The sequence below is a fragment of the Ranitomeya variabilis genome, chromosome 2 (genome assembly GCF_051348905.1).
Source record: "Ranitomeya variabilis isolate aRanVar5 chromosome 2, aRanVar5.hap1, whole genome shotgun sequence".
Taxonomy (NCBI): domain Eukaryota; kingdom Metazoa; phylum Chordata; class Amphibia; order Anura; family Dendrobatidae; genus Ranitomeya; species Ranitomeya variabilis.
In genome coordinates, this window is record NC_135233.1 from 903,217,236 (window position 1) to 903,244,246 (window position 27,011).

The 27,011-nt window shown below is 49.5% G+C and overlaps 1 protein-coding gene and 1 long non-coding RNA gene across 8 annotated transcripts in view; both read right to left on the bottom strand.

Annotated features, from left to right (window-relative positions):
• Positions 1-27,011, bottom strand: part of NLGN1 (neuroligin 1) — a 1,307,981-nt gene that overhangs the window by 611,823 nt on the left and 669,147 nt on the right. The window lies entirely within an intron of this gene.
• Positions 1,418-25,951, bottom strand: LOC143808157 (uncharacterized). Its single transcript, XR_013221899.1, has 4 exons — positions 24,515-25,951; positions 22,264-23,701; positions 20,527-21,554; positions 1,418-4,438 (listed from the first exon to the last, which is right to left on the bottom strand). It is a non-coding gene; the product is annotated as an uncharacterized LOC143808157 (long non-coding RNA).

The following is a 27,011-nucleotide window of genomic DNA, read 5'->3' on the forward strand; positions in this document are numbered from 1 at the left end:
AGGCAGATCCAAGAATTATTAATTTATAATATACAGTATAAAATCTGCACTTCTAAATACTGTCTACCATATACCAAGCAGGAAAGTAAATGGAGGATAGTTACTACTGCAATGCAATTTATAAGTATCTACTATTAATTGAATATAAATACATTTTCTATATACTGTAACATTGATGGTGCCAATGTATTATATGGCAGGAATGTATCATAGAACATTACTTTTACAATGCCACCCTATTTTTTTCATAATGTCTGTATAAATAAATACTGTATATACTCGAGTATAAGCCGAGAATTTCAGCCCATTTTTTTAGGCTGAAATTGCCCCTCTCGGCTTATACTCGAGTCATACCCAGGGGTCGGCAGGGGAGGGGGAGCAGCAGCTGTCTAATAATACTCACCTGCTCCTGGCGCAGTCCCTGGATGTCCCTGGCTCTCCGGGTGCTGACAGCTTCTTCCAGTAGTAAACGGTCACATGGTACTGCTCATTACAGTAATGAATATGGACCCGACTCCACTCCCATAGGGGTGGAGCCGCATATTCATTACTGTAATGAGCAGTACCATGTGACCGCTCACTACAAGAAGCTGCCGACACCCGGAGAACCAGTCACTGCACCGCGCCAGGAGCAGGTGAGTATAACGCAGTGCGCGATATTCACCTGTTCCCCATTCCACCGACGGCCGAAGCTGTGTCTTCTGCATCCTCTGCAGTGATGCTCAGGTCAGAGGGCGTGATGATGCGATTAATGTGTGCGCCACCCTCTGCACAGGACAGGGAAGACACAGCGGCGGCCGTCGGTGGAACGCGGACCGGTGAATATAGCAAGTGCCGGGGGCCTGAGAGGTGAGCACGTGATTTTTTTTAATAGCAGCAACAGCATATGGGGCAAATGTCTGTATGGAGCATCTTATGGGGCCATGTGCAGCATTATATGAGGCAAATATATGTATGGGGCCATGTGCAGCATTATATGGGGCAAAAATTTGTATGGGGCCATGTGCAGCATTATATGGGGCAAATATCTCTATGGAGCATCTTATGGGCCATAATCAGCATGTGTGCAGCATTATATGGGGCAAATGTGTCTATGGAGCATCTTATGGGGCCATAATCAGCATTTGTGGAGCATTATATGGGGCAAATGTCTGTATAGAGCATCTTATGGGGCCATAATCAGCATTTGTGCAGCATTGTATGGGGCAAATGTCTGTATGGAGCATCTTATGGGGTCATAATCAACATTTGTGCAGCATTATATGGGGCATATTTTAATATGGAGCATCTTATGGGGCCCATCATAAACTGTATGGAGCATTATATGGGGCTCCTGATTCAATATGGATATTCAAAAACACTTAAACTACTGATGTCTCAATTCATTTTACTTTTATTGGTATCTTTTTTTATTTTTGAAATTTACCAGTAGCTGCTGCATTTTCCACCCTAGGCTTATACTCGAGTCATTAAGTTTTCCCAGTTTTTTTGTGGCAAAATTAGGGGTCTCGGCTCTCGTGTCGGCTTATACTCGAGTATATACGGTAGTAATATTTCAAAAGCCTTCTCCAAGAAGAATTAACAATACAAATAGAGATCAATTTATTTATTCAAACGGAGTTAAACTTTACTCCAATATTCAAAAAAATCTGCATTTTTGAGAAGATCAATTTTTGTAATCTCGATTTGCGCATCTAAAGCACAATAGTAGACATTTGGCTGCCATTTTACTGAACTGTAGACTGCTGGAAAAAGTTTACAAAAGAAAAAATAGGTTTACTCTATTCACCACTCACCTGTCTGGCCCATCCGCTGCTCTCTGCCAACTGTCCGATCTACAGATGTGTCTCTTATTTCCCTCACTATGTGCCAAATTTCCTGATATTTTTACACATGCACACTAACCCACACAGCAAAACACATGTACACATTGGAAAAATACGCAAACGTGCATGCTCACACACATCAAAACACACACAAAAACACACATGCACGCTCACACATTGCAAAAGACACACTTACACACTCACACACATGGGAAATAACACATGCATGCTCACGCACATGGGAAACACACACACATACACGCTCACCCATATTGCAAAAGGCACACACATGCACACTCACCCACACAGCAAAAAAACATTTACACATTGGAAAATATGCACACATGCATGCTCACACACATGAAAACACACATGCACGCTCACACACACATAGGAAAACACACATGCACGCTCACACACATAGGAAAACACACATGCATGCTCACCTACATTGCAAAAGACACACATGCACACTCACCCACACAGCAAAACACATGTATACATTGGAAAATACACACACATGCACACTTACTGTTAGGCACCGAGATACTCCCACTGCACAGGGTAGATCCCAAGCCTTGCCTGTATCTGCAGTCTCCCATTCAGCTTTGGCCACTGCTGAGCATAGATGTCGGTCCCAGCAGTGGCTCAGGCCCGTGCTGTTCATCTGGTTACTGCTGGCTCTTTAGCCAAGTCTATGGTAACCAGTGGTAGGCAGCGATGGGCGAATGCTCTGGAGATTAAGTCCAGAAATCACCTTACTGAGCATGTTCGTGATGTGGCGACGTCTCATTGGTGGTCAGTCGTCAGCTGCTCTGGTGATGCGGCAGCTCCTGATTGGTCCACAAGCAAGATCCTGTCCGACTGGACATGACCTAGACATATAAAAGGTCCTCTGAGGCGCAAGCCACTGCTCTAGTATCAATCTTACTACATGCATGTATGGGACACTGCATCAGTGTGGTCTTTGTCAGCATGTGCTCAGGGTCGGCGGTAAGCCGTTAGAATTCCGGTTCTCCAGAGAGGAGATTATCTGCATGAATTCAGGGCTGGCGTTTAGCCATTAGAATTCTGTCACCTCCGGAGAGGAGTTTGTTGTTTGCTTTGTGACTGTGTGACCAATGATTGCTTTTTACCCTGTGGCAGGGCTTCTTTCCCCTGTGAGGTTAACAGGGATCGTACAGTATCTAGCATCATACCTTTTCTGTTATTGTGTAAGAGTAACATGGCTCTACTGCAGAGCATCTTTCCGTTACTGTGTGCGAGTGACACAGGCAGCTTCATGTGCTGTTCACTTAGTTTAACCCAGTGTGTGCAAGCAATCGCTCCCTGTGTGTTCCGTCATTGCTCACACTAGCTGCAGTTTTACATCTCTTCATGGTGGACCCCGGGTTGCAATTGCACTTCTCTATTAATTTAGTGCAATCCGCCAACTGTAACACTCACACACACGAAAACACACATGCATGCTCACACATATTGCAAAAGACATACATGCACAATCACACACATGAAAACACACATGCATGCTCACCCACACTGCAGAAGACACACACATGCACACTCACCTACACAGCAAAACACACATACACAATAGAAAATATGCACACATGCATACTCACACGCATAGGAAAACACAGATACATGTTCACATGCATAGGAAAACACACATGCATGCTCACACGCATAGGAAAACACACATGCATGCTCACACGCATAGGAAAACACACATGCATGCTTACACGCACAGGAAAACACACATGCATGCTCACCTACATTGAAAAAGACACAGATATGCATGCTCACCCAAACAGCAAAATACATGTATACTAGGGTGCCAAGTAAATGCATGGAAAAAATAGTAGCAAGTTTTTGAAGGTCTTACCTCCTAATTTTGTGCCTTTTTGGTCATAGATATTTTATAATTTTCTTTTTTTAAGATTAGTTATCATTTACTAGTTGCTCAATGGCACATCATATTGCAGTTTTAAATGTTTGTTTAGTATTTATCGTCATGCATATCCCGCGTTATGTATGGTAAGTTATGCCATTTACTGATCAGATTAATTATACTTACGTGAAAAACTGAACTTACTGCAACAAAGTACTGATACATGTACCATGTACATAATTGTATAATGAATATTTTACTGTAATAGAATGCTTACTGCCATTCTATGTTTTTTGAATTATAAAAGTATATCCAGTTAAAGATATGATGACAAACTGACAAACAAATTCACATGCCTTGAGCAAGTGGTAAATCTAAATTTATTGTCAACATATTTTACATGGTGAATCCTTATGCCAAAAAGAACAAATTTGAGGGGTGAGACTTACCAATTTGCAAAGTGCATTTTTCCTTGGCACCCTAATGTTTACATTGTAAAATACGAACACATGCACACTCACACACTTGGGAAAACACACATTCATGCTCACACATAGGAAAGCACACATGCACATCACACACTTAGGAAAACACACCTGAACGCTCACACACATAGGAAAACACATTCTTACATGCTCACACACATTGCAAAACACACACATTGGAAAAGACACACAAATGAATGCTCACACATTGCAAAAGACACATACATGCATGCTCACTAGTGTTGAGCATTCCGATACCGCAAGTATCGGGTATCGGCCGATACTTGCGGTATCGGAATTCCGATACCGGGATTCCGATACTTGGCGCGTATCGGATACCGGAATCGGAAGTTCCATGATTCAAAATTCTGAAATTCAGCCAATGAGAAAGATTCCAAGTGTGGGCACATCCTGTTTAGCATGGAGGGCATGAAACTACTGGCAAGGCTGTGATTGGCTGCTTAAATGATGTCATGATGCAGTTTAAAAGTCGCTGGCGCCATTTTGCGATCACTCTGCTGTGAATTCAGTTAGTGACAGGACGCTGTTTGCTGACTGAGGGACAGTTTAGAGATAGCGATTTGCTTCTTTGTGCTTTCCAAAGGCTAATTTAGCAACCGCTGTGTTCACCTACTAATCACCTTCCTTTTGCCTTGTAGCGCTGTTTTCACAGCGATCTGCAAGGTCTCTCTGTGTGTGTGTGTGAGTGCAGCCCACTCTCTAGTCTGAGTGCAGCCACATAGGCCATCCATAGCTGGTTGTATTCAGTTCAGGGAGGGTGGTTCATTGCCTCATACTGTCCTTTTTTTTTTTTTTTTTGAAGTAGTGCAGGCTGCTGCACATTTTTTCCAAAAATTCCTATTAGTGTCTTTCCACCCGTCTCCAGCTAATTTGTGGAAAAACACTACATAGGATAAAGTAGAGGAGGGTTTTTGGGCCTTGCAGCGCCGTTTACGGCTGTCTGCACGGTCTCCGTGTGACTGCAGCTCGCCCTGTAGTCTGTGAGCAGCCGTAGCTTGGTTGTCTCCAGCTCAGGGTTGTTCACTGCGTCATACCGCCAAATCAATTTTCATTTTGTTTTCAAGTAGTGTAGTCTGCTGCTAATTAATTTAAAAAAATCCTATTAGTGTCTTTCCACCCGTCTCCAGCTAATTTGTGGAAAAACACTACATAGGATAAAGTAGAGGAGGGTTTTTGGGCCTTGCAGCGCCGTTTACGGCTGTCTGCACGGTCTCCGTGTGACTGCAGCTCGCCCTGTAGTCTGTGAGCAGCCGTAGCTTGGTTGTCTCCAGCTCAGGGTTGTTCACTGCGTCATACCGCCAAATCAATTTTCATTTTGTTTTCAAGTAGTGTAGTCTGCTGCTAATTAATTTAAAAAAATCCTATTAGTGTCTTTCCACCCGTCTCCAGCTAATTTGTGGAAAAACACTACATAGGATAAAGTAGAGGAGGGTTTTTGGGCCTTGCAGCGCCGTTTACGTCTGTCTGCACGGTCTCCGTGTGACTGCAGCTCTATCCGTTGTCAGTTCAGCCCCAAAAAAATAAATAAATAATAAAGTTCACCAAACACACCAGTTACACCACTTTACATTTGTGTAGGCCACATTAGCTCATATTCAAGTCTAGTCCACACTTTAGAAAATTAGTGTGTCTTATACCTGTTAGGAGGAGTTGCTCAGGAATAAGCACACAAAGCCGTTAGTACTTTTCTGCTTATCTTTATCAGTCAACCAAGATGAAGAAGGCAGTGAGTAAGGCACGTGGGCGTGGGCGTGGGCGCGGAGCAGGGAGGGGACGTGGGGATTCTGTGCCTGCTGCGGGCACCGGTGAGTCATCAGCACCCACTTTCACAAGGGAACAGTCGTTCATGCGCAGCTTTGTCGCCGAGCGCCGTACACCGCTGCTGCGTCAAGACCAAATTGAAGCCGTTGTGGGATGGATGGCAGCTAATGCATCAACTTCCATTAGTGCCACATCCTCTCAGACACAGAGCACTGGAGAGCAGCCATCTGTCTCTTCACCACCTGCAAAATTGCCCAGGCAGACAGAGATCCCAGGACAGGAGCAGTCTCTACTTCTGTTCTCTGAATCATCTCTTGGCTTGGAAACAGGGGGCCAGCCAAGCAGCATTGGAGAAATGGAAGAAGAGGCAGGGTGCAGTGATGCCCAACCGCTTTTTCTGTCTTCCTCTGAAGAGGCGGGTGGGCCAGTGGCTCCGGTCACCACCTCGCAGGCCGCATCAGCTGATGATGACACTCAGGTGCCACTTACTGGTGCGTGCTCTGCTGCTGAGACTACCCAGGAGGAGCAGTTGGGGGCAGAGGGTAGTGTAGATGATGAGGTCCTTGACCCATCTTGGCGTCAGGGACAGGAAGGTGGTGGGAGCAGCTCTGAGGAAGAGATTCCCCGTACGGCCCAAAGAGGGAGAGGGAGGGGGAAGACTGCGGATCCTGCAGCCTCCGCTTTGGCACCCGTAAGGAGCATGTCTCTTCCAAAAGTCAAAAGGGGGGCTCCCAAGACTTGCAGTGCCTGGTCCTTTTTTGACACAGTTGCAGATGACATTTGCTATGTCAGATGCAAGGTGTGTCATCAAAAAATCAAAAGAGGTCAAAAAGTCGCCAACCTCAATACCTCCAACATGTGGAAACATGTGCGCAACAGGCACCCGGCGGAGTTAGACAAACACACTGAAGAGCTAGGCCAACCAACAGCGGCAGCTACCACCTCTTCAGCTCGTGTTGCCTCTTCCTCTAGCTCACACGCAGCTGGTTCGGCTTCCTCCCAGGATCGCCGTGGAAGAACCTCTGGCCCTGTTGTCCAGAGACCCGCTGTCATTCCACCCGCAGCACCACTTTCCCAGTCAACCACACACTCCCAGCCCAGTCTACAGCCATCGGTAGTACAGGCATGGGAGAAAAGGCGGCCTTTCTCGTCAAACCACCCACGAGCACAGGCTCTGACTGCAGGCATTGCCAAACTTCTGTCACTGGAAATGCTGTCATTCAGGCTGGTGGAGACTGACAGCTTCCGTGACTTGATGTCATTGGCAGTCCCACAGTACAGTGTGCCCAGCCGCTTTTACTTCAGCAGGCAAGCCGTCCCTGCCCTGCACAAGCATGTTGAGGGACACATAAAACACGCGCTACTGAACGCCGTCAGTAGCAAGGTCCACCTCACCACCGATGCGTGGACCAGTCAACATGGACAGGGGCGATACCTTTCCCTCACTGCCCATTGGGTTAATGTAGTTGAGCCGGGTACAGACCGTGCGAGTGGCGCAGGACGTGTCCTGCCCACTCCAAGGATTGTAGGAATCCATTCTGTACGCATTGACTCCTCCTCTTACACCAGTTCCTCAGAATCATCGCTGCAGGAGCCGTCACAGTCCACCTCCACATGGACCCGTGATGAACGTGTACCTTTTACGACCGACATGAGCACAGCCGTGGCCAAACGTCAACAGGCCGTCTTGAAATTAATTTTTTTGGGGAATCGTAGCCACACAGCGCAGGAGCTCTGGAATGCCATCAAGCAGGAGAGCGATGTGTGGTTTGAGCCAGCGAATCTCCAGCCAGGCATGGTAGTGTGTGATAATGGCCGAAATCTGGTGGCAGCCCTGGGCCTCGGCAACCTCACTCACATCCCATGTCTGGCACATGTGCTCAATTTGGTCGTGCAGAGTTTTTTGAGGGACTATCCGGATCTTGATGCACTGCTGCACAAGGTCCGCCTAGAGTGTGCTCACTTGCGGCGTTCCAGCACGGCAAAAGCGCGCATTGCGGCTCTGCAGCGCCGACACCGCCTGCCGGAACATCGCATCATATGTGACCTACCTACCAGGTGGAATTCCACGTTACATATGTTGGAGCGGTTGTGTGAGCAGCAGCAAGCTGTAATGGAGTATCAGCTGTATCAGGCGCAAAAAAGTCGCAGTCAGCGCCGTACAGACTTCACAACCACAGAGTGGGCCACTATGAAGGATGTCTGCCAGGTTTTGCGTCCCTTTGATTATTCCACGCGGATGGCGAGTGCAGATGATGCACTAGTCAGCATGACTGTCCCCCTTATCTGCCTGCTTGAAAAATCACTGCAAGCGCTAAGGGATGATGTTGTGGAAGAGGTGGAGGATGAGGATTCACCACTTCCATCATCTTCTGGACAGTCAGCGCCACGTGGTTCCTCACAAACGCGTAGGCAGGGGACAGTTTGTGAGGAGGATGAGGAGGAGTCAATGGAGGAGGAAGACATCCGTCCAGAGGAGGGAGTTCCCGAATTGTCCAGTACTCAGTGTGTACAGCGAGGGTGGGGTGATGACGAGCGGGCAGAGATCACGCCTCCAGCTGGGGACAGCGTTTCTTGGGCAGTTGGCAGTCTGCAGCACATGGTGGATTACATGCTGCAGTGCCTGAGAAACGACCGCCGCATCGACCACATTCTCAACATGTCTGATTATTGGGTGTTCACCCTCCTCGATCCTCGCTACCGGGACAACGTAGAAAGCCTCATCACACCGTTGAACCGGGAGCGAAAAATGCGGGAGTACCAAGACACACTGGTCAGTTCCATCATCTTCTCCATTCCAACTGAGAGAAGTGCTGCTACTGCATTCCAAAGCAGCTCAGTGCGTCCAGGCAGTGGTGGAGGCTCTGCACAAAGAGGGAGCAGAAGCAGTGCCTCTGCCCAAGGCAAGACCAGTATGGCCCAACTGTGGCACAGTTTTGTGTGCCCCCCACAAAAGTCTACACCATCACAGACGGCTCCAGTCAGCAGGAGGCAACGGTTCCGTCAGATGGTGACAGACTACATGTCTTGCCCTCTTGCTGTACTCCCAGACGGCTCTTCCCCTTTCAAGTTTTGGGTCTCAAAGCTGGATACATGGCCAGAGCTAAGCCAGTATGCATTGGAGGTGCTGTCTTGCCCTGCGGCCAGTGTATTATCGGAACGTGTCTTTAGTGCTGCAGGTGGTGTACTAACTGACCGTCGCATGCGACTATCCTCCGATAACGTTGACCGGCTTACTTTCCTGAAAATGAACAAGGCCTGGATCTCGCAGGAATTTGCCACTCCTCCTCCTGATTAAATAATTAGGTCACTGTATACGTTATCCAGGTCTCCTGTTGTGTTCATCTTTCTACCACCTGAACTTAAATTCCTGGGCTCCAACACCGCCAGTTGAGGCTCAGACGTGCCGTCTGCACAGTCAAAACATACGACCCAGTGTTATTGGGTTTCAGTAACGTCAGCTGATCCCCAGCTGTGTAGCCGGCAATGTGTCATGCGACCGCCACGCTGACACAACAACTGAAATGTAAGGGAATCTGTCCCCCCCCCCCCAAGGCGTTTGTTACTGAAAGAGCCACCTTGTGCAGCAGTAATGCTGCACAAGGAAAAAGGTAGCTATTTTGGTTTTGCTCCTTGCACACGCAAAACTTAACACTTATAAAATGTGTCCACTGATACCGTAAAACCGTCCCGGAGGTGGGACTTTCCTTCGTAATATGACGCAGCACAGCCGTCATTCCTACCCCCCCGGCGCCGCGCCCCGGCTCCTCAGCGTTGTTTGATTCCGTCCCGGAGCCTGCGCTGTTATGTTATCCCGTGGCCAGGCACACTTAGCGCTGCCCGTCTTCTGGCATCATTTGGTGTCAGGCTGGCTGCGCCTGTGCGGCCACGCTGGCCGAGAGCCCGCCTCGCAGTGTCTTCTGATTTAATCCCACTGGGGGCCTGGGATCTATGGACATGCGCAGTGCATATCTGAACCTCCACCTCTCACTCATCTCCCTATGGCTTCTTCAGACTGTTCGGTGTCAGCTGGTCCCTAATAGCATGCCACGGCCGTGACACCGCACAGTCTGGAAAAGAAGCCGTAGGGAGGGGAGTGAGAGGCGAGGATATGCACTGCGCATGGCCATGGATCCCAGGCCCCCAGTGGGATTACATCAGAAGACACTGCGAGGCGGGCTCTCGGCCAGCGCGGCCGCACAGGCGCAGCCAGCCTGACACCAAATGATGTCAGAAGATGGGCAGCGCTAAGTGTGCCTGGCCACGGGATAACATAACAGCGCAGGCTCCGGGACGGAATCAAACAACGCTGAGGAGCCGGGGCACGGCGGCGGGGGGGTAGTAATGATGGCTGTGCTGCGTCATATTACGAAGGAAAGTCCCACCTCCGGGACGGTTTCACGGCTTCAGGGGACACATTTTATAAGTGTTTAGTTCTGTGTTTGCAAGGAGCATGATGAAAAGAGCCACCTTTTCCTTTTGCATCTTTTGTGCTGCACAAGCTGGCTCTTTCAGCTACAAACGCCTTGGGGGGGGGGTTAAAGGTTCCCTTTCGACTTTCTCAGGCTTCGGCCTACATTGTGTTCCTCTGCTTTTCCACCTGCCCCTGGGCTCCAACACCGCTAGTTGCCGTCCAGAAGTGCTGTACGCACAGTCAACAGTCGCTCCTCTGTTATTGGGGTTCAGTAACGTCAGCTGTTCCCCTGCTGTGTGTGTGGCAATCCCTCCTACCTCCTCCAACCTCCTCCAACCTCCTCCTCCTCCACCTGTCCCTGGGCTCCAACACCGCCAGTTGCCGTCCAGAAGTGCTGTACGCACAGTCAACAGTCCCTCCTCTGTTATTGGGGTTCAGTAACGTCAGCTGTTCCCCTGCTGTGTGTGTGGCAATCCCTCCTACCTCCTCCAACCTCCTCCAACCTCCTCCTCCTCCACCTGTCCCTGGGCTCCAACACCGCCAGTTGCCGTCCAGAAGTGCTGTACGCACAGTCAACAGTCCCTCCTCTGTTATTGGGGTTCAGTAACGTCAGCTGTTCCCCTGCTGTGTGTGTGGCAATCCCTCCTACCTCCTCCAACCTCCTCCAACCTCCTCCTCCTCCACCTGTCCCTGGGCTCCAACACCGCCAGTTGCCGTCCAGAAGTGCTGTACGCACAGTCAACAGTCCCTCCTCTGTTATTGGGGTTCAGTAACGTCAGCTGTTCCCCTGCTGTGTGTGTGGCAATCCCTCCTACCTCCTCCAACCTCCTCCAACCTCCTCCTCCTCCACCTGTCCCTGGGCTCCAACACCGCCAGTTGCCGTCCAGAAGTGCTGTACGCACAGTCAACAGTCCCTCCTCTGTTATTGGGGTTCAGTAACGTCAGCTGTTCCCCTGCTGTGTGTGTGGCAATCCCTCCTACCTCCTCCAACCTCCTCCTCCTCCACCTGTCCCTGGGCTCCAACACCGCCAGTTGCCGTCCAGAAGTGCTGTACGCACAGTCAACAGTCCCTCCTCTGTTATTGGGGTTCAGTAACGTCAGCTGTTCCCCTGCTGTGTGTGTGGCAATCCCTCCTACCTCCTCCAACCTCCTCCAACCTCCTCCTCCACCTGTCCCTGGGCTCCAACACCGCCAGTTGCCGTCCAGAAGTGCTGTACGCACAGTCAACAGTCCCTCCTCTGTTATTGGGGTTCAGTAACGTCAGCTGTTCCCCTGCTGTGTGTGTGGCAATCCCTCCTACCTCCTCCAACCTCCTCCTCCTCCACCTGTCCCTGGGCTCCAACACCGCCAGTTGCCGTCCAGAAGTGCTGTACGCACAGTCAACAGTCCCTCCTCTGTTATTGGGGTTCAGTAACGTCAGCTGTTCCCCTGCTGTGTGTGTGGCAATCCCTCCTACCTCCTCCAACCTCCTCCAACCTCCTCCTCCTCCACCTGTCCCTGGGCTCCAACACCGCCAGTTGCCGTCCAGAAGTGCTGTACGCACAGTCAACAGTCCCTCCTCTGTTATTGGGGTTCAGTAACGTCAGCTGTTCCCCTGCTGTGTGTGTGGCAATCCCTCCTACCTCCTCCAACCTCCTCCTCCTCCACCTGTCCCTGGGCTCCAACACCGCCAGTTGCCGTCCAGAAGTGCTGTACGCACAGTCAACAGTCGCTCCTCTGTTATTGGGGTTCAGTAACGTCAGCTGTTCCCCTGCTGTGTGTGTGGCAATCCCTCCTACCTCCTCCAACCTCCTCCTCCTCCACCTGTCCCTGGGCTCCAACACCGCCAGTTGCCGTCCAGAAGTGCTGTACGCACAGTCAACAGTCGCTCCTCTGTTATTGGGGTTCAGTAACGTCAGCTGTTCCCCTGCTGTGTGTGTGGCAATCCCTCCTATCTCCTCCACCTCCTCCTCCACCTGTCCCTGGGATCCAACACCGCTAGTTGTTGCCTGGTAGTGCTGTACGCACAGTCCCAACAGTCCCTCCTCTGTTATTGGGGTTCAGTAACGTCAGCTGTTCCCCTGCTGTGTGTGTGGCAATCCCTCCTACCTCCTCCAACCTCCTCCTCCTCCACCTGTCCCTGGGCTCCAACACCGCCAGTTGCCGTCCAGAAGTGCTGTACGCACAGTCAACAGTCCCTCCTCTGTTATTGGGGTTCAGTAACGTCAGCTGTTCCCCTGCTGTGTGTGTGGCAATCCCTCCTACCTCCTCCAACCTCCTCCAACCTCCTCCTCCTCCACCTGTCCCTGGGCTCCAACACCGCCAGTTGCCGTCCAGAAGTGCTGTACGCACAGTCAACAGTCCCTCCTCTGTTATTGGGGTTCAGTAACGTCAGCTGTTCCCCTGCTGTGTGTGTGGCAATCCCTCCTACCTCCTCCAACCTCCTCCAACCTCCTCCTCCTCCACCTGTCCCTGGGCTCCAACACCGCCAGTTGCCATCCAGAAGTGCTGTACGCACAGTCAACAGTCCCTCCTCTGTTATTGGGGTTCAGTAACGTCAGCTGTTCCCCTGCTGTGTGTGTGGCAATCCCTCCTACCTCCTCCAACCTCCTCCTCCTCCACCTGTCCCTGGGCTCCAACACCGCCAGTTGCCGTCCAGAAGTGCTGTACGCACAGTCAACAGTCGCTCCTCTGTTATTGGGGTTCAGTAACGTCAGCTGTTCCCCTGCTGTGTGTGTGGCAATCCCTCCTACCTCCTCCAACCTCCTCCTCCTCCACCTGTCCCTGGGCTCCAACACCGCCAGTTGCCGTCCAGAAGTGCTGTACGCACAGTCAACAGTCGCTCCTCTGTTATTGGGGTTCAGTAACGTCAGCTGTTCCCCTGCTGTGTGTGTGGCAATCCCTCCTATCTCCTCCACCTCCTCCTCCACCTGTCCCTGGGATCCAACACCGCTAGTTGTTGCCTGGTAGTGCTGTACGCACAGTCCCAACAGTCCCTCCTCTGTTATTGGGGTTCAGTAACGTCAGCTGTTCCCCTGCTGTGTGTGTGGCAATCCCTCCTACCTCCTCCAACCTCCTCCAACCTCCTCCTCCTCCACCTGTCCCTGGGCTCCAACACCGCCAGTTGCCGTCCAGAAGTGCTGTACGCACAGTCAACAGTCCCTCCTCTGTTATTGGGGTTCAGTAACGTCAGCTGTTCCCCTGCTGTGTGTGTGGCAATCCCTCCTACCTCCTCCAACCTCCTCCAACCTCGTCCTCCTCCACCTGTCCCTGGGCTCCAACACCGCCAGTTGCCGTCCAGAAGTGCTGTACGCACAGTCAACAGTCCCTCCTCTGTTATTGGGGTTCAGTAACGTCAGCTGTTCCCCTGCTGTGTGTGTGGCAATCCCTCCTACCTCCTCCAACCTCCTCCAACCTCCTCCTCCTCCACGTGTCCCTGGGCTCCAACACCGCTAGTTGCCGTCCAGAAGTGCTGTACGCACAGAGCCAAACACCTCGCCAATGTGTTAGTGGGGTTCAGCACCGCCAGCTGTTCCCCTGCTGTGTATACGGCAACGTGTACTGCGACCGCCACGCAGACACAACAAGTTAAATGTAAGGGAACCTGACCCCCCCCCCCCCCAGGCGTTTGTTACTGAAGGAGCCACCTTGTGCAGCAGTAATGATGCAAAGGGAAAAAGTGCCTCTTTTCGTGATGCTCCTTGCACATGCTGAATGTCAGCTGGTCCCTAATAGCATGCCACGGCCGTGACACCGCACAGTCTGAAAAAGCCGTAGGGAGGGGAGTGAGAGGAGAGGATATGCACTGCGCACGGGCACGGATCACAGGCCCGCGGTGGGATTACATTAGACGACACTGCGAGGCGGGATCTCGGCCAGCGCACCCGCACAGGCGCAGCCAGCCTGACACCAAATGAGGTCAGAAGACGGGCAGCGCAACATGTGTGCATGGCCAAGGGCTAACCTAACAGCGCAGGCTCCGGGACAGATTCAAACAACGCTGAGGAGGGGGCGCACGGCGCCAAGGGGGTAAAAATGATGGCTGTGCTGCGTCACACGACAAAGGAAAGTTCCACCTACCGGACGGTTTAACGCTGTGAGGAGACACATTTCATAAATGTTAGGTTCCGCATGTACAAGGACCATAATTAAAAGAGCTAAGTTTACCTTTTCCAGCATTAGTGCTGTACACAATGGCTCTTTCAGCTACAAACGCCTGGGGGGGGGGGGGGGTTAAAGGTTTCCTTTCAACTTGCTCGAGTGCAGGCTTCGGCCTACACTCCGCTCCCCCTGCTCCTCCTGCTGACCCTGGGCTCTAACACCGCCAGTTTTTGCCCAGATGTGCTAGCTGCACAGAGAAAAACACCAGCCAATGTGTCAGTGGGGTTCAGCACCGCCAGCTGTTCCCCTGCTGTGTAGCCGGCAACGTGTCCTGCGACCGCCACGCAGACACAAGAACTGAAATTGAAGGGAACCTGTCCCCCCTCCCCCAGGTGTTTCTATGTTTTACAGCTACCTTGAACAGCAGTAATGCTGCATGTGTTCAAGGTGGCTCAGAAACTTATTCTCCTTGCCCATGTTGAAGTGAACACGTCTAAAATGTGTCCTCTGTGACCATTAAAACGTCCCTCAGGTGTGATTTGACTTTGTATTGACACACGCAACAAGCTCCTTGGTAACGCTGCCCGTCTTCTGGCATCATTGTTTGGCTGCCTGCGCCTCTGCGGCCGCCCTGACCCACACAACGCCCCTCGGTGTCTTATTTATTGGGACTGCGAGGGTGTGATTCATGGGCAGGATCAGTGCATCAGTTCGCCTGTCCCTCCTCTCCTTCCGCCTTCTTCGGACTGTGCGGCTTCATGGCCGTGGCATGCGATAAGGGATCAGATGACGCCGCACAGTCTGAAGCGGGTGTAAGGACCCGAGTGTGAGAGGCCAACATATGTGCTGCGCCAGGCCCTGAATCCCAGCCCCGCAGTGTTTTAACAATGTTAAGACACTGCGGGGCTGGGATTCATGGGCATCGCGAACCGCACCGGCCGACATTACATGATGCCAGAAGATGGGCAGCGCTAACGGCGCTAGGCCAGGGGATAACACGACAGCGCAGACTCCTGTACAGCAAATAACAACGCTCGGGAGGCTGCACCCAGCACCAAGGTGGGATTCTTGACATCTGTGCTGCGTCTCATTACAAAGGGAACTCGCGCCTCCAACACAGTTTGACTGTATAAAGGGCTGAATGTTATACGTGTTCCATTCAGCTTGTGCAAGGAGAAAAATTACAAGAGCAACCTTTGACTTGCGCAGCACTGCTGCTGCATAAGCTGTGGCTCTTCTACTTTCTAACCCCTGAGGGGGGGTTAAAGGTGACTTTTGAAATCGGTTCAATTAGGCTTCGGCCTACACTCTGCTCCACCTGCAGAGCCCGGGCTACAACAACGCTAGTTGCTGTCCGGAAGTGCTGGCTGCACAGAGCCAAACACCTCGCCAATGTGTCAGTGGGGTCCAGCACCGCCAGCTGTTCCCCTGCTGTGTAGCCGGCAACGTGTCCTGCAAAAGCCACGCAGACACAACAGACCCAAAGCTGCCGCCAGTGCAGGCTTCGGCCTACACTCCCCTCCCCCTGCTCCTCCTCCTCCTGCTCCTCCTCCTGCTGTCCCTGGGCTCTAACACACCGCCAGTTGGGGCCCAGATGTGCTAGCTGCACAGAGAAAAACACCAGCCAATGTGTCAGTGGGGTCCAGCACCGCCAGCTGTTCCCCTGCTGTGCAGCCGGCAACGTGTCCTGCAAAAGCCACGCAGACACAAGAACTGAAATTGAAGGGAACCTGTCCCCCCTCCCCCAGGCGTTTTTACGTTATCCAGCCACCTTGTACAGCGGTAATGCTGCATGTGTGCAAGGTGGCTCAGAAACGTATTCTCCTCGCACATGTGGAACTGAAAACACGTCTGAAATGTGTCCTCTGTGTGACCATTTAACCGTCCCGGTGGTGTGACTTTCCTTTGTAATGACACGCTGCAACCCCCTTGGTAGCGCTGCCCGTCTTCTGGCATCATTGTTTGGCTGCCTGCGCCTCTGCGGCCGCCCTGACCCACACAACGCCCCTCGGTGTCTTATTTATTGGGACTGCGAGGGTGTGATTCATGGGCAGGATCAGTGCATCAGTTCGCCTGTCCCTCCTCTCCTTCCGCCTTCTTCGGACTGTGCGGCTTCATGGCCGTGGCATGCGATAAGGGATCAGATGACGCCGCACAGTCTGAAGCGGGTGTAAGGACCCGAGTGTGAGAGGCCAACATATGTGCTGCGCCAGGCCCTGAATCCCAGCCCCGCAGTGTTTTAACAATGTTAAGACACTGCGGGGCTGGGATTCATGGGCATCGCGAACCGCACCGGCCGACATTACATGATGCCAGAAGATGGGCAGCGCTAACGGCGCTAGGCCAGGGGATAACACGACAGCGCAGACTCCTGTACAGCAAATAACAACGCTCGGGAGGCTGCACCCAGCACCAAGGTGGGATTCTTGACATCTGTGCTGCGTCTCATTACAAAGGGAACTCGCGCCTCCAACACAGTTTGACTGTATAAAGGGCTAAATGTTATACGTGTTTCATTCAGCGTGTGCAAGGAGAAAAATTAAAAGAGCAACCTTTGACTTGTGCAGCACTACTGCTGCATAAGCTGTGGCTCTTCTACTTTCTAACCCCTGAGGGGGGGTTAAAGGTGACCTTTGAAATCGGTTCAAGTAGGCTTCGGCCTACACTCTGCTCCCCCTGCAGAGCCCGGGCTCCAACACCGATCGTTGCTGTCCGGAAGTGCTGGCTGCACAGAGCCAAACACCTCGCCAATGTGTCAGTGGGGTCCAGCACCGCCAGCTGTTCCCCTGCTGTGTAGCCGGCAACGTGTCCTGCAAAAGCCACGCAGACACAACAGACCCAAAGCTGCCGCCAGTGCAGGCTTCGGCCTACACTCCCCTCCCCCTGCTCCTCCTCCTCCTGCTCCTCCTCCTGCTGTCCCTGGGCTCTAACAGACCGCCAGTTGGGGCCCAGATGTGCTAGCTGCACAGAGAAAAACACCAGCCAATGTGTCAGTGGGGTCCAGCACCGCCAGCTGTTCCCCTGCTGTGCAGCCGGCAACGTGTCCTGCAAAAGCCACGCAGACACAAGAACTGAAATTGAAGGGAACCTGTCCCCCCTCCCCCAGGCGTTTTTACGTTATCCAGCCACCTTGTACAGCGGTAATGCTGCATGTGTGCAAGGTGGCTCAGAAACGTATTCTCCTCGCACATGTGGAACTGAAAACACGTCTGAAATGTGTCCTCTGTGTGACCATTTAACCGTCCCGGTGGTGTGACTTTCCTTTGTAATGACACGCTGCAACCCCCTTGGTAGCGCTGCCCGTCTTCTGGCATCATTGTTTGGCTGCCTGCGCCTCTGCGGCCGCCCTGACCCACACAACGCCCCTCGGTGTCTTATTTATTGGGACTGCGAGGGTGTGATTCATGGGCAGGATCAGTGCATCAGTTCGCCTATCCCTCCTCTCCTTCCGCCTTCTTCGGACTGTGCGGCTTCATGGCCGTGGCATGCGATAAGGGATCAGATGACGCCGCACAGTCTGAAGCGGGTGTAAGGACCCGAGTGTGAGAGGCCAACATATGTGCTGCGCCAGGCCCTGAATCCCAGCCCCGCAGTGTTTTAACAATGTTAAGACACTGCGGGGCTGGGATTCATGGGCATCGCGAACCGCACCGGCCGACATTACATGATGCCAGAAGATGGGCAGCGCTAACGGCGCTAGGCCAGGGGATAACACGACAGCGCAGACTCCTGTACAGCAAATAACAACGCTCGGGAGGCTGCACCCAGCACCAAGGTGGGATTCTTGACATCTGTGCTGCGTCTCATTACAAAGGGAACTCGCGCCTCCAACACAGTTTGACTGTATAAAGGGCTAAATGTTATACGTGTTTCATTCAGCGTGTGCAAGGAGAAAAATTAAAAGAGCAACCTTTGACTTGTGCAGCACTACTGCTGCATAAGCTGTGGCTCTTCTACTTTCTAACCCCTGAGGGGGGGTTAAAGGTGACCTTTGAAATCGGTTCAAGTAGGCTTCGGCCTACACTCTGCTCCCCCTGCAGAGCCCGGGCTCCAACACCGATCGTTGCTGTCCGGAAGTGCTGGCTGCACAGAGCCAAACACCTCGCCAATGTGTCAGTGGGGTCCAGCACCGCCAGCTGTTCCCCTGCTGTGTAGCCGGCAACGTGTCCTGCAAAAGCCACGCAGACACAACAGACCCAAGCTGCCGCCAGTGCAGGCTTCGGCCTACACTCCCCTCCCCCTGCTCCTCCTCCTCCTGCTCCTCCTCCTGCTGACCCTGGGCTCTAACAAACCGCCAGTTGGGGCCCAGATGTGCTAGCTGCACAGAGAAAAACACCTCGCCAATGTGTCAGTGGGGTCCAGCACCGCCAGCTGTTCCCCTGCTGTGCAGCCGGCATCGTGTCCTGCAAAAGCCACGCAGACACTTGCTCTTGTACCTTCTGCTCCCCATCCTGGTTCCAGTACCGTCAGCTGGTTCCGGGCAGAGCCTTTGGCTTAGGTGCCTCCCTTTGGTATCCGAGTTCCACCAACGTCAGGTGGTCCTTGGTAGTGCTTTCAGGCACGGGTACCTCCTGCTTAGTAACCGGGTTCCAGTAACGTCAGCTGGTCCTCGGTAGTTCCATTGGCTCTTGGACCTTCGGCTACCCATCCGGGTTCCAGCACCGTCAGCTGGTTCTCGGCAGTGTCTTTTGCTCTTGTACCTTCTGCTCCCCATCCTGGTTCCAGTACCGTCAGCTGGTTCCGGGCAGAGCCTTTGGCTTAGGTGCCTCCCTCTGGGTATCCGAGTTCCACCAACGTCAGGTGGTCCTTGGTAGTGCTTTCAGCACAGGTACCTCCTGCTTAGTAACCGGGTTCCAGTAACGTCAGCTGGTCCTCGGTAGTTCCATTGGCTCTTGGACCTTCGGGTAGCCATCCGAGTTCCAGTTCCATCAGCTGGTTCTCGGCATTTTCTCAGCCTTCTTGTACCTTCTGCTACATTTCCAAGTTCAAGAGACTAAACACAATGACCCAGAAGACCACCCCTAAGATGACGACGACACCAGAGACGACAACCACCGTGATGACGACGACCCTGGAGACGATGACCCCGAAGACCACCCCGATGACGACGACCCCGGAGACGACGACCCTGAAGACCACCCCGATGACGACGACCCCGGAGACGACGACCCTGGAGACGACGACGACCTGGAAGACCGAGAAGCAGAAGAACAAGAGGCTGCAGAACAAAGAGCAGAAGGACATTAAGCATAACACAAAATATCAGAGCAAAAAATATTATGTAAATTATAAGCAGAAGAAGACTAAGCAGTGTATGGGGGTGAGTCCGTTCCTCCTCGTGGTGCCCCTGGATAAAGCCTGATGCTGCAGGCCAAACTGAACGCGGACAAATGTAACTGTTTTGTGACAGGCAGAACGGAAGGTGTAATCTTCAAACTTTTATAGATAACAACTACGGGAATGCCTGTCACAAATAAGAATATGATGAAGAAGTTGAATATGATGAAGATAATAGTAAAATAAAAAGAATATGAACAATGTAACCCAAAAAATAATAGGTAGAAGATGAAGAAGAAGATGAATAAGGTGAAGAAGTTGATGTCAAAGAAGCTGATGATGAGGATAATTAAGAAGAAAGCGTGGGAGAAGTAAAAAAGAAGGTGAAGGGCGTGGAAGTAGTGAAACATCAATATCTGACATAAAAAAAAAAAAAAAAACATAGTCAAATTCTTTCTAACGCCGAACTTCATAAAAAAAAATAAAAAATCCTGCTATTCTATTACATTGGGCTAAACCTCTGTCCCTTTAATATCTCCGCCACGTCCCCCAATACATCCTACAATATTCTTAGTTGTTTTCCTTCATGTAGAATGAACCTACAAGTGTATAAAGGGTTTATTTTAATTCCGATATTTTCGTCCCATTGACTTGCATTGGGATCGGGTATCGGTATCGGATTGGATTCCGATACTGTGACGGTATCGGCCGATACTTTCCGATACCGATACTTTCCGATATCGGAAAGTATCGCTCAACACTAATGCTCACCCACAGTGGAAAATATGCACACATGCACACTCACACATTGCAAAAAACACATGCACGCTCACACACATGGGAAAACACACATGCACACTCACACACTTGGAAAAACACACATGCATGCTCACACATAGGAAAGCACACATGCACATCCCACACTTAGGAAAACACACATGCATGCTCACACGCATATGAAAACACACATGAACGCTCACACACATAGGAAAACAGATTCTTAGGAAAACATACATAATCTAACCTGCCATGTTTATGATTTGCAAAATGACCCCCTGGCCCCTGCTACGTATCTCAGCACAGCAAAAGGTGAGATGGGCAGTGCAGCAGATAACCAGCTGGAGAGGTTACTTGGAGTCATGGGCAGTGGGCACACAGGGCACTTATCGCTCACCTTGTCCTGCTGTCCTGTGTTGCTGCTCTGCACGCTAATGATCCTCCCCTACTGCTCCTGGCTGATCAGAAGAGATATGCACACAGAGAAGAGGAGGATGCTGTCTGCAATCACTATGTAAGTAATGCACCCTCTTTTTAGTTGTGTGCGAGGAGCTGCCCCCTCTCACCACTGCATGCACATTGCTGAAGCCGGCCATGGCTCCAGCCACATGTGCATGCTGTGCATCCTGCCCCCCATGATGCTTCACCACCAGGAAAAATTAAAGAGTGCCGGCAGCGGGAAAACAGGCTGGCGGCCCCACAAGAGGTGGCACACCACGGCCCACCGGGCAAATGCTCGAAATGGCAGATTAGCAGTCTGGGCCTGCCCATAGCAGTGGACTATAAAGAAGCAACCAAGTTGGTAATGGTAACTGCTTCCCTTTTTTTGCACCATTATTACACAAAATATAATCCAGAGATTCACAAATTTTAGAGGTATTATGGTCAGATTTGTATGTCCTTATAATCGGACCACAATTGAAAGCTTTCTGGATATTAAATATGAGCAGAATTTGCCAGCTTTGCTAAATTTTAAGAAAAAAATTAATTTATGGAGAAACATTTCTCCAGGAATTTTGATACTATAAAGGTACCTTCACACGAAGCGACGCTGCAGCGATAGCGACAACGATGCCGATCGCTGCAGCGTCGCTGTTTGATCGCTGGAGAGCTGTCACACAGACTGCTCTCCAGCGACCAACGATGCCGAGGCCCCCGGGTAACCAGGGTAAACATCGGGTTGCTAAGCGCAGGGCCGCGCTTAGTAACCCGATGTTTACCCTGGTTACCAGCGTAAAAGTAAAAAAAACAAACAGTACATACTCACCTGCGCGTCTCCCAGCGTCTGCTTCCTGACACTGACTGAGCTCCGGCCCTAACAGCACAGCGGTGACGTCACCGCTGTGCTTTCACTTTCACTTTAGGGCCGGATCTCAGTCAGAGCAGGAAGCAGACGCTGGGAGACGCGCAGGTGAGCATGTACTGTTTGTTTTTTTTACTTTTACGCTGGTAACTAGGGTAAACATCGGGTTACTAAGCGCGGCCCTGCGCTTAGTAACCCGATGTTTACCCTGGTTACCAGTGTAAAACATCGCTGGTATCGTTGCTTTTGCTGTCAAACACAACGATACACGGCGATCGGACGACCAAATAAAGTTCTGAACTTTATTCAGCGACCAGCGACATCACAGCAGGATCCTGATCGCTGCTGCGTGTCAAACTAAACGATATCGCTAGCCAGGACGCTGCAACGTCACGGATCGCTAGCGATATCGTTTAGTGTGACGGTACCTTAAAGGCTCTTATTTTCCCTTAAATAATGTGTACAATTCTCAGATGTCTCTTAAGAGTGCACTGCAAACCTTTGGAGATGGTAACCGACAGCCTATTAAACATCACACTGCAGTATCAGATGCCTGCCTTGCTGTTGTTTATCTACACATGGTACAAACGGAAGAAGCCATGACATTTTCACAAAGGAAGGTGCAAGGAAGACACAATCCCAAAAGCTGTATTTGGGTGGTATGTACGTTCATAATATTGGAGTATTACGACATGGAAGTGAGCAAAAAATATATAGTGTTGTGAAATAACGCTGAACATTTTTTATTTACTATCCTCACCAATAAAATTGCTAATTGTTCAAATTCGCGAGCACATGCAAATTTCAGGACCTTCAACTTGCATTCGATCAGGAATGGATTGGATCGATCCACTTATCTATAGTAGATATCTTTAGAGCTGTTAGTTCGGTTCTTGGACCCACAGTTGGACCAGGGCTCTCTTCCCAAATGCACCTTCACTAAGCTTGTCTGATACTGCCCCTTAGCTCAGATTATGAGCTAGTAGAAAAAAAACTGCAAAATAATAATTGAAACTAGTTTTAGGTCTATGCTCATGGTAAATTCCAGGAAATTCTTCTAACGGTTACAAATATCTTGGCCATACCTCATCATCATCTATCTGAATACCGGAAGATTGACCTGTTCACATACTGTAGCAATATTTTCCTTACACAGCTATGATTTCTTAATTTGGGAATCAACATCAGATAAAAAAACGGTATTGACATACAATAATATACATTTAGGTGACATGTTTGGAAGACCATTTTTTCATTTTCCTGTTGATCCAAATTCTCAAATGTGTGAACTTTGCATTACTCATTATAATCTTGGCTAAAGGTATGAATTTTACATAATTGATGTATGGATATTGAAATAGAGCCTGAAGATTTTAAGTGGATTCATGATGCTGGATACATTTTTCTTTATAAAATTAATGTTTTTATACAAAATCGGTTTACGTACATGTAATATAGATTGCATCGAAATTATGATCTAAGAAGAACAATCATTAAGCAGAAATAATAAATCTAAGCATAATTCTTCATAATGTAAATTAGGAACATAGTATTATGGTGTCAGAATAGCCACATTATGTATGATTCTGCATAGATTGCTTATAATGCACTCATGGCTCTGTAGTGTATGACAGAGAGATTGTGAACGACAGTGTAAGCGGTGAAAAGCAGAAGACATTATTATTTTATAAACTTCCACTTTGACATTCCAACAATCATAAAAGAATTAATAACTTTTTTCCTATAGTAATCGGTGAATCCTGCTAGATTTGCAATCATCTTTGTTAGGTTTTATTATCCCGTTTGTGAGTTTAGTTATATAAACAGAGCTCGGAATTTCTCTATTAAACTCCAGGGAGTAGTTGACTAAAGGCCCCGTCTCACTTAGCGATTTACCAACGATCACGACCAGCGATATGACCTGGCCGTGATCGTTGGTAAGTCGCTGTGTGGTCGCTGGGGAGCTGTCACACAGACAGCTCTCTCCAGCGACCAACGATCAGGGGAACGAGTTCGGCATCGTTGAAACTGTCTTCAACGATGCCGAAGTCCCCCTGCAGCACCCGGGTAACCAGGGTAAACATCGGGTTACTAAGCGCAGGGCCGCGCTTAGTAACCCGATGTTTACCCTGGTTACCAAAAAAAACAAACAGTACATACTCGCCTTTCGGTGTCCAGGTCCCTCGCCGTCTGCTTCCTGCTCTGACTGAGATCCGGCCGTACAGTGAGAGCAGAGCGCAGCGGTGACGTCACTGCTGTGCTCTCACTTCTCACTGTACGGCCGGCAGTCAGTGAGAGCAGGAAGCAGACGGCAAGGGACCTGACGGACATCAGAAGGCGAGTATGTATTGTTTGTTTTTTTTTACATTTACGCTGGTAACCAGGGTAAACATCGGGTTACTAAGCGCGGCCCTGCGCTTAGTAACCCGATGTTTACCCTGGTTACCAGTGAAGACATCGCTGGATCGGTGTCACACACACCGATTCAGCAATGTCAGCGGGGCCTCAACGACCAAAAAAAGGTCCAGGCCATTCTGACACGACCAGCGATCTCGCAGCAGGGGCCTGATCGCTGGTACGTGTCACACATAGCGAGATCGCTATGGAGGTCGCTGTTGCGTCACAAAACTTGTGACTCAGCAGCGATCTCGCTAGCGATCTCGCTATGTGAGACGGGGCCTTAATTGTTGGTCACTTCAATAATCAACAGAGGATGACTTTTATGTTCAGCAATTCTCTCTTTGTACAGCTCACTTAATAGCCGCGAAGGATCATTTGTCTACAGCCAAGTGATAAAAATGTACCTGAACAGAACATTCCAGCCTGCACCTTTCCAACTTAAATGTTTTGCAAGAATTAGCAATTACTGTTATGTTAACACGGCAACAGAGACAGAAGGGACCCAGGGCCCATCAATATTGAAATATTAAGAGCTGTACTTTCCCCAGCAGCTGTTACAATGACAAGTTAAAATGCAATAGGACAATATGTGTGTGATTTAGGGAACAATACGTGCGCTGCTTCTAATTGCTCTCAGGATTTGAATTGGTAAAACCATAAGATGTTCAACAAAAGGCTCAGTGCAGGTAGGACTATAAAACTTAATTATTTCTTACAAAGCAAGCCATTCTTTTTAGAATAAAAGAAAGCTATGAGCAATAAAGAGAACGCCATTATCAATTAGTCTTCTGCACACATAATTAGACTTGCAGAGATAAAGAAGCCTGTAAATTTAACGACAAATCCCATATTTTTTGCCGAAATTTAATGCTCTGTGCAGATTATGCTAGGAGATCTCATCAGGTTCTGCACTATGGAATGTACTAAAGTACTACTTTAATTTATAATACAAATATAAACAGATTTTCTAATGGTTCCTACATCTTTCAGGCAGAAAATCACTATCAAATTAGAGAAATCTGGAATTAGGTTGCACGATGTGTGAAACCTCCATATGGCACACAATCAGCGCACTCAGAGAAATGTGATCTTTAAAGACGGTATTGTAAAATTGAGAAGTGGGTCTTCTTCTCCTTTGGTTCTAAAGGCAAAAGAGGATACTAACCTGTGTGACCCTTGGTTACATCTAGTAAAAATTTTCCTTTATTTTTTTCCAACCGATACAGTGATTCCTCAAGTTCTAATTACATGAAGTAACAACATATTCATCAGACAATGGTCTTTCCCTGGTCATCATGATGTTAGATTACATACAAGCTACATTTCTACAAATATTACCTATATGTGGTGCATCCAGAATCCAACCAATTAGAATAGGCAAATTTTAAAACTCCTGTATTACCAAAATGCATGAACTGTTTTGCAGTGTAGTAGAGCCTCTCCAGAAGTTTTAAAGAAAACATGTTACATGAAAAAACACTATTAACATGTAGATATGGGGTTAATATGTAGGTTAGAAGTGTTTGAACCTACCCAACCCAGGCACTTTAAGTTCGGGTTTCTTTCATGGGGGTGGCACTAGTATGGGTTCAGTCACTGCACTGTGTATATAGACAGCTATGGCTGTAACTGACCCCCTGCACTGACTGACAGCCAGGCCTAATACTGAGCGGGTCAGTGTCGGGGGCATGGTTACAGCGGCCGCTCTCTATACACAAAGTGGTGACAGAACCCACACTAAAGGATCCTCCATGACAGAAAACATGCATGCTACAGGCAGTATCAAAGTGTATTTCCTCCTGGAAGCAGGGGTCCAAGTATCGGCTCTGGGTAAGCTCAGAACGCTACTTACCTGCAGATTAACCCATATCTGCAGGTCATTTTGTCACATGACAGATTCACTTTAACGTACAATAGATGTCTAAGAATCAACAACATTGTATCTTGAGAGACAACTACAATCTGCTCCATTCAGATACGTAAAAAGTATAGATGAAAAGATCATGTAATTCGCAAATTCACTTGTTCACAAAGATTTTGCCAGAAAATGTAATTCGTAAAAGAGGTTACTCTCCGCATTTGAGTGCCCCTTATTATGCTGTGAGGTCTCGCTAGACCCCATAGCATAATAATTGTAATATATAAAAAAAAACCTTATACTCACCTCATCGCTCACCTCTCCAGGCCCTCCGCTGTACTCCGTGACTCAACGGTTATCTTAGGATTTTCTTATCACCACTACGAGTGCTGAATGGTTCTGGGCAAGAAGTGCAGAAGTGTCCCAAGCATTGTGAGAGCTGGAAGTTCCTGGTGTGAAGTGGTTCAAGAATTCAGTGCTCGCGGTGGTGATCAGAAGATGCAACTAGGCCTGGACAGGTGAAAGTGGGGAGTGATAGAGCCAGAAAGGTGACAGGTAAGGTGAATATTTTTTTATTTATCAATCTTTGGATGGTTGAGAGATTCAAAAAAATGGCTACTAGAAAATTGCAAAAAAACAGCATTTTGGAGAATGCAATTTTGTTTTGTTATTCAAGTGGAATTAAACGCCGCTCAAATACATTAACTCATTTCTAATAGGGAGACATCTCATGCACGACTTTCAAATATTAATTCATGTTAACCTGTTAGATGCCCCAGTACACACTGTACAGTTATTGTACTTGCAGCACTACTCCCCTCCACCCAGTTAATAAATGTAGAAGACTAAAGGTACCGTCACACTAAGCGACGCTGCAGCGATATAGACAACGATCCGATCGCTGCAGCGTCGCTGTTT